General features: G+C 44.5%; 1 long non-coding RNA gene across 1 annotated transcript in view; it reads left to right on the forward strand.

Annotated features, from left to right (window-relative positions):
- Window positions 1-12,483, forward strand: part of LOC144783431 (uncharacterized) — a 431,028-nt gene that overhangs the window by 81,480 nt on the left and 337,065 nt on the right. Inside the window, exon 3 of the long non-coding RNA XR_013601437.1 lies at window positions 10,878-10,964. This is a non-coding gene — a long non-coding RNA (uncharacterized LOC144783431). The remainder of the gene's footprint in view (window positions 1-10,877; window positions 10,965-12,483) is intronic.

Here is a 12,483-nt window from a genome sequence, read left to right on the forward strand (position 1 = left end):
CCATTATAAATTAAAATCACTTTTATTTAAGTATTAACTATTTTTTAAAATTAAAAACCATTGTAATTTGTAATATCAATACAGCTCTAAGTCACGTAAATACAAAACATGTTGCATTACAAATGCTATAGGTGTCACATTTGCGAAAGTAATAACTATTGGCTTTGTAAATGACAAAGCTATTAATTTAGCTATTTTAAAAACCAACACATAAATAAAAAAAATTGTCATTTACAAGACCAATAGCTCAAACTTTCCTAATGCGAGACCTATTGCATTGCAAATGCTTGTTTTTATATCTGTCAGTGCTTCCTGTTGAGGTTTAATTTTCGTGACAGGCGCCTCATTGCCTACTTGTAACTATTCTCTGACCCTGCTTCAAGGGTCAGAGTAGGGTCAGAGAATAGTTGCAAGTAGGCAACGAGGCGCCAGAAAGCACTTACAGGCTTACAGCAGCAGGTGCCCAAGTTGAAGTTAATTTTACAGGGATAATTGCTATAGGAAGTGCCTCTTTTGACATGGTTAGCCCCCAACTTTTCCTGAACATGATGTGATGTCGCCCGATAGAGCACTGGGTCCCTGCTAACCAGGTTCCCAGTGCCCAATCTCTTTCCCAAAACTATACCACAATTGTCACAACTTCAGCAACACCTATAAGTCCCTAGTAAATGGTATCCCTAGTACCTGGGGAATTGGGACTGGAGAGGGTGAACTAGGGCTGCAGCACAAACTGTTCCACCCTAGAAACCCCACACCAAGACCATCCAAACTGCCACTGCAGGCTGCAGGTCTTGGTGCAGAGAAAACTGACCACAGACACTGCATGAGGTATGAGTAAGCCATCCCTACTGTAGGCCTCACAGCCCTAAGGTAGGGTGTACTATATCCTATGTCTCGACGTATCTGCATTAGCAGATATGGCCCTATAATATTTAAGTCCATTCTTGGATATTGTAAGTGCACAGGGAAGCCATAGAGAGTACATGGGCTGGACACCCGTCATTATGAGTTCCCCAGCACCATGAAGGCAAACATCTTATGGTAATCTTATGTCAATAAATCCACAACGATACCAGTGCTGGATTTAAAAATAAATGCCCACACAGGGGGCACCTTAGAGAGTCCCTATAAAGCCTACCAAACACTAGTGTGGTCTCTGAATAGTCTCAGCCAGCTTGCCACCACCAGACATGTCTCTGACCTAATGGGGTGAGACTCTGCTCTTTCAGAGGCCAGGAACAAAACCTGCTCTGGAGGAAGGTGCTTCACACCTCCTCGAGACTGGAATGGCTTTCCAAGGTGGGAAGCATCAAAGGCGATGACACTTTTGAAATGCAACCCATGAAATTCCAGATAGTGGAGAATGCCAACCCCCTGTTCTGCTCCACGTTTGGCGCGGGACAGGCGGGAAACTTATTTAAAATAGGAGGTGGGTCTCAATTCAGGCAGCAACACCCCTAAAGTAGGGCAGATGATGTGGAGCCCACTTTTTAGTTTCCTCCATCTTGTTTTGAGAGGAAATTACCCAATTTAGGTAAGGGTTGTGCCCACTCCCCAAAGGAAGTGGTCACATAGAGCATAGGGGGTGTAGACACCCTAAAGGCAGGTGGCTTCTGTGACGCCTATACATTTAGTATTTAAGTGGCACCCATGGACCCTGAACTTTAGATTTGATGGACCTAAGAAGAAAACAGACAAAGAAGAGCTGCTGACCCAAGAATAGGGTACCTGTTGCAGAATATTGGGGCAAAATCCTGCCTGCTGTCTGCAAGGACTCAACTGCCATGGTGTGCTGTCTCATCCTGCTCCTGTGAGGCCTCTAAGAACCCCAGAACACCCTCAGCCCTTCGCCAGTTGCCAGAGAACTCCCTTGGAATAAAGTAGCTACTCCCCTCCATTCCGCAGGCACGGAATGCGCTGAGTCCGGTTTACTGACTTGCTGCACCCTGGCGACTCCGACGCAGCAATCAATCAATCAGTCAGGGATTTTAAGCGTGCTATCACCCGTGAAGGTCTCAAGGCACTAGTGGGGAGCAGCTCTTGTCAGTCAAAGAGCCAGGTCTTGAGGGTCTTCCCGAAGATGGGCAGGGTGGGGGCACGTCTGATGTTGATCGGGAGCTCGTTCTAGGTCTTGGCTGCGATGTGGGAGAAGGTTCTTCCACCAGTTCTGGTAGGCATTGGTGAGTATCTTGAAGGTTACTCTCTTTTCGACAGGGAGCCAGTGGAAGTTTCGCAGGTGTGTGGTGATGTGTTTGTGTCGAGGGATGCCGAGGACAAGTCTGGCTGCTGTGTTCTGTATGGTCTGGAGTTCGCGGAGCAGAAACTTGTAGATCACGGCATAGAGGGCATTTCCGTAGTTCAGTCTGCTGGTTATGAGTGCATGGGTGGCGGTCTTTCTTGATTCAGAGGGATCCATTTGCAAGTCTTCTGGAGTATGCGGAGGGTGTCGAAGCAGGTGGAGGTGATGGCTTTGACGTGTTGGGTCATGTAGAGGGAGGAGTCAAGTACAATGCAGATGTTCCAGGTGTGGTCATTCGGGGTGGGGGGCTACCGAGGGCTTTGGGCCACCAGGTATTTTTCCATGCTGAGAGGAAGGGTCCTAGGACCTCTGTATTCTCTGAGTTGAGCTTCAAGCAGCTGCTGCTCATCCAGGATGCAACGTCATTTAGCACCCAAGCAAGATGAGGTACATCAGCAATGGATGGTCAGATCTGAACCTCCCCACCATGCGAGAGTACACCCCGACCTACCGGAGCCGTGCCATAGCAATACCAAAGGTACCGGACCACCTGCAACTGACACCAAGAAAAAGAGGCCAATCTGGACTCCAACTACTTGGGAAGCAAGCATCCTTTGAGGGACATCATGACCCCTAAGACCCACTTCGTGAGTGGCCCCGCTGTCCAGAAATCTTCACTGCAACCTGTGTTCCCCTGACTGCGAAGACCCTTTTGAGGCAAAGAGCCTGGTTGACCTATATGTGCTGCACACAGTCCGCCCAGCCGGGGTACCGATGAACCAGCTGTGCTCCCATGGTCCTGAGGCCCCTGTGACATGAGCCATCATTTGGGGTTCCCCACACTTACCTGTAAGTCCCTTACGCAGTCTGTTTTGGGGTGGCCCCTTCTTCATAGCGCACCAGCTGCTAATGACCCAGCAGCCTGCTCTTGGGCGAATCTAGGATGCTGCCGATGATCCGCTGGTGGGATATTGGACCTTGGCCTGCTCCTACCCTGATCCTTAAATGTGCAACCCTAGGACTGGCTGTAAGAATTTATATGCATTTTTGTGTTTTTCTCCACAGACTTTCATTGTGCATAATCGCGCAAAACAGTGATCTATTTTCCAAACTTTGAAAATTTATAACTGAAATAGTACTTACCTGTGAACAAAATTCTTGTCTTGAAACTTATATAAAAATCTGTGTTATATTTACAAATTGGTCTCAGATTTATACTTGAGATTGTACCTAATTTCCTGCCTCGTGAATACAACTGCTTAGCACTACCCTCTGATAAGCCTAACTGCTCGCCCACACTATCACTAATAGAGTGTTATTATCTACTTTTGCCTCTGTATACCAACTGGGGACCCACTGGACTCTCTAAACAATGTACTTCATTTTAGAGCACTATATAGAGAGCCAGCTTCATACAATTGATGTTTGCTTCTTTCGCTTGATCGATAACCACTGTTTTGTCCACATGATGGGCATGCAGATATTGTTGAATTCATGCTTTTTCTGTAGGAATCTCTATAAATAAATGTTACCAAAAAAAAGAAAGTCCTTCGAAAGTGTTACATCTGCTTCAGATGAAAGTGCATTAGGCTGGCACACGGACTCCCTATCACACAATGCTTAAACTAGAGCTAACCTCGATATGAAATTTTTAATGGGTGTCACAATATATGACAAACACACAGAATGCAGATTTTATTAGAGCAAGTGCATCACTCAAACATCCTTCAAGAGTAACTTAGTTGCAGATAAGCTTGGCTTTCATTGATTTCCCTCATCCAATAAAGTGCTGGGATCGGAATCTTATGCCCCCACGGGGCCAATTCTATTAAATGCATTTCTATTTTACTACTACTAATTCAAAAGAAGAAAATCAATTGCCTTGTGTTTTCCATTATCAAAGCTTGAGGGCTGCATTACTTTTTTTAAGCTGTTGACACGCAGATTTCTCATGAAGGTGGTTGCATCTTGGGTAAATAGAAGTATATTTTGAAAATGACCAGGGCAAAGACAGAAAATGTCCTTCTGGATTCATACCAGAAGCTTTGGCTTAACAACATTTTACTGGAATCCCTTGAATTGTTTGGTCTTCCAATCAATTTTGGAAAATATTTGAAATATATTGTAGTAGTGTGGGACACTAACCTTGAACTTAACTCCTACATCACAGATGTGTACCCTTTTTTTTCTTGAAACAGTTGAAGCTGACAAATTTGCAATAAAAGCATATTTGTGTATCTCATTACTTTATATTAGACTATGAGAATGCTATATTTTAGGATGTAATCAGGGTCAGATTGCAAGACTACAACATGCTCACAACACAGAAGCTAGGTTTGTATTGCACCATGGCAAATCTGACATTGTTTCTATAAGTCCCTTCACTATCTAAATATGTTACACTTAAGCTAGAATTCTAGAGGGTGAATTAGGTCTTGGTGCGGTCGGTTTCCTGGTGGACCTTTGGACTGCATGCCATATTTAGAAATGCTAAGGAACCTGGACGGAATCTGTGTGCTGTGAAGTAAGGTTCCATCATGGTTGCTGCCCTCACAGCACTGAAACTTTGCCAAGCACAAACCATTTTAAAGAGCCCGCTCTGCAAACATTTGTATATTCATATGATAAGCTACCCAAGCAGGAGTTTGTTTTCTCAATACAAATATCTCCAAGGCACACGGAGTTTTATCCGTGTGAATGGGGGACATTTTATAATTTCCTACCTTTATCTGTCCTGCATCGCATGACAGGCATAGGCAAGAAAAAAGGTGAGGTTGATCTGCTGTCAATGGAACAGGATGACCATTCTTGTAAAATGGTGACCTCTTGGTGGACGGGCGACTGGTTCAGAGGCTTTAACTGGTGTAACCAGGGAGACTGCACCAGTATAAATACACAGTTCCCTCAGGCCTAATCAGAGTAGGGAACTGGAGATTTAGTGGAGGGGGAGCACCACCAGTTTACAGTGGTGCTCCTGTACCTCCAAACTCCAAATGAGGCCCTTAACCTTTACATGCCTGAAGGATCTGCCGATTGGTGTCGTGAGGATAAAATCAACTAATATGTACCCTACGTTTTTATAGTCATATGTAAGATCTGAATCGCCCTACAGGAGAAGGCCAGGAAGGCCCAATGTGTGGAGTTTTAAAAAACATGTTTAGAACCTTTTTGTTTACTTGAAAAATCTTTTTCATTTGAAGGATAGATGGACATGAAATTACTGCAACATTTAGTGTTTCATAACATTCTATTTGAGGCATTTGTGCTTAGAGATAACAATATTGGGTTAGTGCACCCCATACATAATGTTAATAACAACAATTCTTATTCCCATTCTCACTCTCAATGTCAATCTCTATCTCACTCTCACTCTCATTCTTATTCTTATTATTAAACTAGGTCTTAGTCTTAGGGCCTGATTTTAATCTTGGCGGGACTACAACCGTCCAGTTATGGTGGCGGTTCTCGGAACTCCATGAGCTATCAGGGGTCCAACCCCAATATTTAGATGTTGCAGCTATAGACAGAAGACCGCTGCTGCGGCGGCTGTCTTCTGTGCTGGCTCACAGTACTCTGCTGCCATCAGGCTGGCTGATTTGTGTCGAGTCGACTTAGATGTTTCCATTGTGCTGGCAGTGTCATGGCAGCAGAGTTCTGATGGCGTGAGGTTCATGGGGATGTGGATTTATACGTTAATACACATATGTTTCATGTTTGTGTGTAAACCATTAGTAGTCAATGTGGTATTCCCTTTTTGTTTTACTTTTGTCATGCTACTCACACAGCATTGACACACTATTGAACGCACACCCACAGGCACCATTAGCAGAGCACCCCCCAAGCACCACAACACAAATATTATTTGAAGTGTCGCTACAGGTGTGTTCAATTTACCTTGATTAGCAAGGAACTGAGCACACCTGCATTTCACATGAGGGAAATATTGTAGGTAAGAGCAATGCAGACACACAGGAGGCTACAGCACTTGTCACTACAAGATACATAGGACAAGCAGGAAAAAAGGTAAATTTTTACCTCATTTCCTCTGATTAAGCCAACTAGAAGTAGGAGGGATTACCACCACAGTTGCCAAGGCTGTAAAGCACAGCGTAATCAACTCAGCAGGAATATGGGCTGCAGTCCCGCCGACTGTCGACTCTGCCTATCCCGCCGTCGATGGGTTGGGAATTCCTGGCATAATCGGGGGGATCATGACGGTCTTTCATCTTTGGAACTGCCTACATCTAAATAGGGTGGGAGGACTGGCAACACAGTGGGCGGAAAGACTGCTGAAAAAGTGACAACAGGACCTGATCTGCCTGGCCCTGGTGGCTGTAGACTCCCTTAGATGTACCCTTAGCATTGTGGAAGGTGTCCTTGGCTCTCTTCTGGAAGCAGCCACGTTTGGAATTAAGCTATCCAAGAACTGCAACCTTTCAGGCCTTCTGGTACATGGTCCTCCATGGCCAAGAACCACGTTTCTGGAGATATGGTAATCAACTCTAGAACCATTTCTCACCACGGCTCATTACACCATCCTTGGGGATTTCAATTTTCATCTTGAAAACAAACAGGACAATAACTCTGCTCACCTTCTAGAGCTTATGACATCTATGGGGTTTGAGCAACTAGTACCTTCTCCCACCCATAGTGCTGGCCACACCTTGAATGGCACTTTTGTTAACTACAATAATTTAACAATCAAGGCAGTTCAACCTCTCAGCAGAGTTGACCACTGGCTGGTTGAGTTCAAAATAATTGTCCCTCATCTCACTAAAGCAAACAAGGGTTAACCCCCTAAAACATATAGGTTGCAGGGGACTGAACAAGGTCACAGACATTAACTGGGAGGCCGCCTTGGCCTCAGTTTCTTATGGGAGCAACATCGCTCTTCCAACCAGGGCAGAGAGATTTTGCAATTGGATCACCAAGGCCTTAGACATAGTTGCTCTACTCAAAAACTGTGTCATTAAAAGAGCAAAACCCTCGGCTCCATGGTTCACGGAAGAGCTCATGGCTCTCAGGCGTCAATGCCGTAGACAAGAATAGAAATGACGTGCTGATCTTTGCTCTAGGGAAAAAGCCCCCCAAAAATATTTTTCGCAGAAATATAAACACAAACATTTCCAGGCCAAATCCTGTTTCCTCACTGAAAAGTTCATGTTGGCAGACAACTCTTACAGCATGCTATTCAAAGTCATACGGGAGATTGCTGAGCCACCAGGGACACAGCTGTTGAGCCCCTCCCAAGATTTTTGTGACAGAGTAGAAATCAACTTCCAGGCCAAAGTCCTCAAGATCTTTCATGAGTTCACCCCTACTGAAGATGATGAACCAACCACTGGGGTAGCCGAAGGGGAAAGTGATGATCCGTCGAAGGGGAAACTTACCCAGGTCTTTGGGTAGTATGCCCTGTCCTCTTTTCCACAAATCACAGCTCAACAAACCAAGGAACTCCTACTTGGCCTAAAATCTGGCACTCCCTCGGACCCTTGTATGCCCTCCATACTCAGAGTTGCTGCTGACCTAATGGCCAACTTCCTGTGCAAGGTCTTCAACGACATACTCTTGTCTGGCAACTACCCAACCACCTCGAAGGAAACAATTGTTTCACCTCTTAATAAAAAACCAAACACCGACCCTCAGATTTGAAAAACGTTCGTCCTATCTCACTTCTCCCCGCTCCTGCTAAAATCTTGGAGAAATTCATCAATATTGAACTGATGAAAAACATTGAATTCAGGAAATCTAGGATTGGTTCTGCGCCTGCTAGAGCACCGAAATTGCCCTAGTAGTGGCCACTGACTGTATTCGCATGCAGGTTGACCAAGGCAGATCTGCAGTGTTGATTTTGCTCGACCTTTCAGCAGCATTTGACACCATCTCCCCAGTGCACATGGTCCAGCGAGTGCAGGGAGTGGGAGTTACTGGTAGGGCCTTGCAGCTTCTCCACTCTTTTATGACTGGCAGAACGCACATCATTAGTTGTGGAGGCCTTTGCTTAACTTGTGTGGTCCCCCAAGGATCATCGCTGAGTCCCACTCTTTTTAACCTCTATGTGAGCCCTCTGGCCGAGTTAGTGAGAGCGTTTAGATTCCAGGTGCGCTCCTATATGGACGACAACGAAATCATTGTTTCCATTGCAAATGATTTGCAATTGGTCTCAAAAAAGTTTAATCAGTGTATGTATGCCCAGCATTATATGTCGGATGAAGGGCAACTCATTAAAGATCAATACAGACAAAGCAGAGGTGCTAGTTTTTAGCCCACAAAACTCAAAACCGTCAAATGCCTGGTGGCCTGCAGACTGCGGTCCCCTTCCTGTCCTGGTCAGGACAGCAAAACATCTGGGGATTACCTTTGATGAGGGTCTCACCTTCAAAGTTCAGGTTAGCCGCACAGTCAGCACCTGTTTCTTCACCTTAAAAACCCTCATCGGTCCGCCCTCATCGCACTAGCCACCTCCCAGCTGGACTACTGCAACGCTCTGTACCTCAACATCAACTTCAACACAGTTTCCCTGAACAAGCTTCAGGTGGTACAGAATGCGGCGGCAAGGCTGCTTCTTAACATCCCGAAGTATCAGCCAGCCAGGGAAAAGATTTGAGCCTTACATTGGCTCCTCATCAGGTAGCACATGTCCTGAATAGGGTATATAAGGGTATGCATAGCAAAGGCTCATCTCACTTGAAAACCATGTTTCAGCAGTACACTCTGGAGAGGGACACATGCAAAAACAATTGATGGACAGAATGCAGAATAATGTCATATATTTACCCCAGTACAGAGATCTGGGCCTAAATCCACGTTTTTTTGCTCACCATGTCATTCCAGTTTGGACCCTGACATATGCAAATCAGTTTTGACCCTGCGCCCACTGGGAACAGTCCAACCCGAACTGCCAGGCCAGGTCCTCCCTGGACAGAAAACATGCATCCTAGGACCGGTTTCGGGCTTTCAGCCATCATCAGCCAGGATAGCTTGACTCCAGTGGCATGGAGAGCACAGGACCCATGTCTGGGCATACCCGCTGTTAGCTTCCGGTCCAGGCAAGACAGGGCTTGGCAGTTCGGGCTGGACTGTTCCCATGAGGCACAGGGTCAAGACTGATCTGCATATAGCTGTTTCTGAACTGGGGTGGCAAAGTGAGCTAAAGAATGATGATAGATATAACCCAGATCTGTGATTGGGGGTGAGTGTTTGAAAAATAGTCCGCACTCCGTCCATCATCTCTTTGTGTACACTCTGGGGAGGACCTTGAGATCCTCCTCACAGAAAAAAACAGTTTTCTCCTAGATTTCACAGGTACAGATGGGGCGGTTGCTCCTTCTCTGGGGCAGCTACCACACTTTGGAACTCCTTGTCCCTTCCATCTCCAAGGCAGACTCTTTTCCGGTCTTCAAAAAACTTTTGAAAACTTAGCTATTCACTTCTTAGCTGGGTGTTGGCACTTCTCCCTCCTCCCCGGACGCTGATTCCTTGACACCCTCAGGTATAAGTGTGCTTTATAAATATTATCCTATCCTACATTGGTTTTGGTTGTTTTTTACTCTGCCTGTGGGGCAGTTCAGCCATTGTTTAGGCCGATCTGTCTCTAGAGGGGTGGAAACTCCTATAGAAATCAGGATGAATGCACTGATTATGATTATGGAGAGCAGCCACTTGGGCGAGGGTATCTTCCTCAAAGGAGCAATTTTCTTTTGTTTCCGCTCCCCATTTTTTAGGCTGCTGTGTGTCCCGGGGTCGGTGGAAATTCACTAGACACCAGGGAAGACATATATTTTATATGTAGGGAGAGCCCATTGGGCAAGGGTTGCTTCCTCAAGGTGCATTTTGATTTTGTTTTTGTCCCCCATATTTTAGACTGGTCTACCCCTCGGTGGGTGAAAACCCACTAGATACCAGGAAGGATTGTCCATATATTTAATTGAGGTGAGGGGCTTCTTGGGCAAGAGTTCTTCTCCTAAAGAGGTAATTTTCTACTGTCCTCACCCAAGGAAGATCAGTCATTTGTGACCAATCTGCTCCCTGAGGGGGGGATCCCACTAGATAATAAGTTTCTGTATGTGGGGGGGGAGTTGCCCCTGGGGTAAATGTTTCTCCCCTCTAGGGTGACAATTTGTTCCTTTGCACTGTTCCCCCCTTGGGTATAGACCAGTGATACTCAAAGTATGGCCCAGGGGCCACTTGTGGTCATCTTGATATTTACATGGGGTCCCCTGGTGAACAGCAGCTTGAGCAGCTGTTTACTTGCTGAACACTAATTGTCACAGAAAATGTTAAATAAACAGGCAAGCATTTATTTGCAGGTTAAATGAAGTTATGAAGTAACTACGGTGGTGTCCTGCACCACTTGACTTTAGTTAGTTAACCTGCAAATGAATAGACCTCCTTACACAATCCCTGATCCACCCAGACCACCTACCGTAACCATGGTGGCATAAGTGCAGCCCTCGGTCAGACCACAGACCATACTTTAGGGCCCCATGGCAAATGTTTGCAAGTACCCATGGTATAGATCAACCTGTTTTGATTTAAATCTGCTCCTCGAGCTGACTTTGTTGTGTTTTATAATATTAACTATTTTATTTGTTATCAGTTACATTTGTGACCTTATGTTTTTTCTTTTTTATTGTAGTGCAAAGCTGTTGATTTTCTTGGTGGTAAATCCTGCCTGTGGTTTCCGCATTGGTAGATCTGCAGTTTGTGTACTTGCATGTGTTTGGTACGGATACTTTTTTGTAATGTTTACTTCAAATTTATATCATTGCCCAGCTTGATTTCTGTATACTGTTGTAATAATTTTTGCGTATTTACTTTAGGTTTTATTGACTTTTAAATGCACATATGAATGGTTGCATGGTCTATAATGTGCTGTCTTGTGTGCAATATTTCTTTGTTTTTCTGTTCTAGTGGGATAACTTTAGTGTTTGCTGTGTCTGTGCATAGTGGTGCAGTTGATTCTCTGTGCATCTGTCCATGGCAAGTAATATCTTTTTGTTGGACAAAGTTAATTGTGTAGTTTGTACTGATAGTTTCTTTCCAGATAATTGTATTTCACACATTGTATTTACTGTTTGATGTAGCCACAGTTTGTTGAGTTCTAATTCGATGCAGTGTTGTTTTTTCTTTTTTGTGTGTGACAGTTTTATTAGTAAGCATTATTGCTGTTCACAGGCTGACCCTCCAACAGATTGTTGGTTTGCTTTTTCAATTTGCCCGTAAACATGCCTCTGAAACTGGCTCTGCAATGCATCTGTGACAATGAACCAAGTACATGATTCTGGCAATAGGTTTTATGTGAAAGACCACTACATTTAGTACTCATTTAGAGGAGAGCCTTGGTGTGCCTGTAGGGCAGCAGGAACAAGCTGGACTTCAGTCAGGGGCTGGAATGCTTCCCACTGGAAGAGCTGAACTCTGGGTTACCTCCAAAATGGTACAGCCTATTTTGCCTGCCTTTAATGGAGTTGCAGGGTGTAGAGTTAATACAGAGAACTTTTTGTCTATCAATTTCTTTCAGCTGTTTATTGATGACGTGTTTTGGATGATATTGTCGAGCAGACATGTTTGTATGCAGAGTAGTTTTTGAGGGACAACAGTGCCACACGTAAGACCCAATCTAGAGCTGCCTGATAAACTCTCATAAATCTCCACGAAATGAAGCAGTTATCGAGTTTAACTTTTTTGATAGGATTGCTAAGGAAACCAATATTTTTTTCATATTGGTCTAATAGTCCTATGATGGAAACTACTATTTTTCCGGCAACCAATTGAGATTAGTATTTGCTTCTACAGCTGATGCTGCACTTTGCAGCAAATGTTACAGTGTTGCCATGAGATCACACTGATTATGACTGTTTCTTCATGATTTTGCCTGTCCTTGTCCATTTAGTTGATAATTTCTCAGAGATCTGTGTTTCAGGTCAAGATATATCTGTGGACGATTCTCTGGTCCTGTTTAAGGGTTGTTTGTTTTTCAGTCTTTACATATCCATCAATAGACCACTTTATGGTATTGAGCTGTATATGTTCTGTCAAAGTGCCACCGGGTATGCACATAATTTCAGAGTGTAAACTGGTCAGGATTCTTCATTGGTTACCATTTATACATCGGCAGTTTCTACACAGAAGTGAAATTATTTAAAGAACTGTGCAAAGTAGGCACTGTGGCATGTGGCATAATCTACTCTTAACACAAAGTTTACCCTAAAGAGTTTGTGTGTAAAAAACCTCAGAGGGAA

The sequence above is a fragment of the Lissotriton helveticus genome, chromosome 9 (genome assembly GCF_964261635.1).
Source record: "Lissotriton helveticus chromosome 9, aLisHel1.1, whole genome shotgun sequence".
Classification (NCBI taxonomy): domain Eukaryota; kingdom Metazoa; phylum Chordata; class Amphibia; order Caudata; family Salamandridae; genus Lissotriton; species Lissotriton helveticus.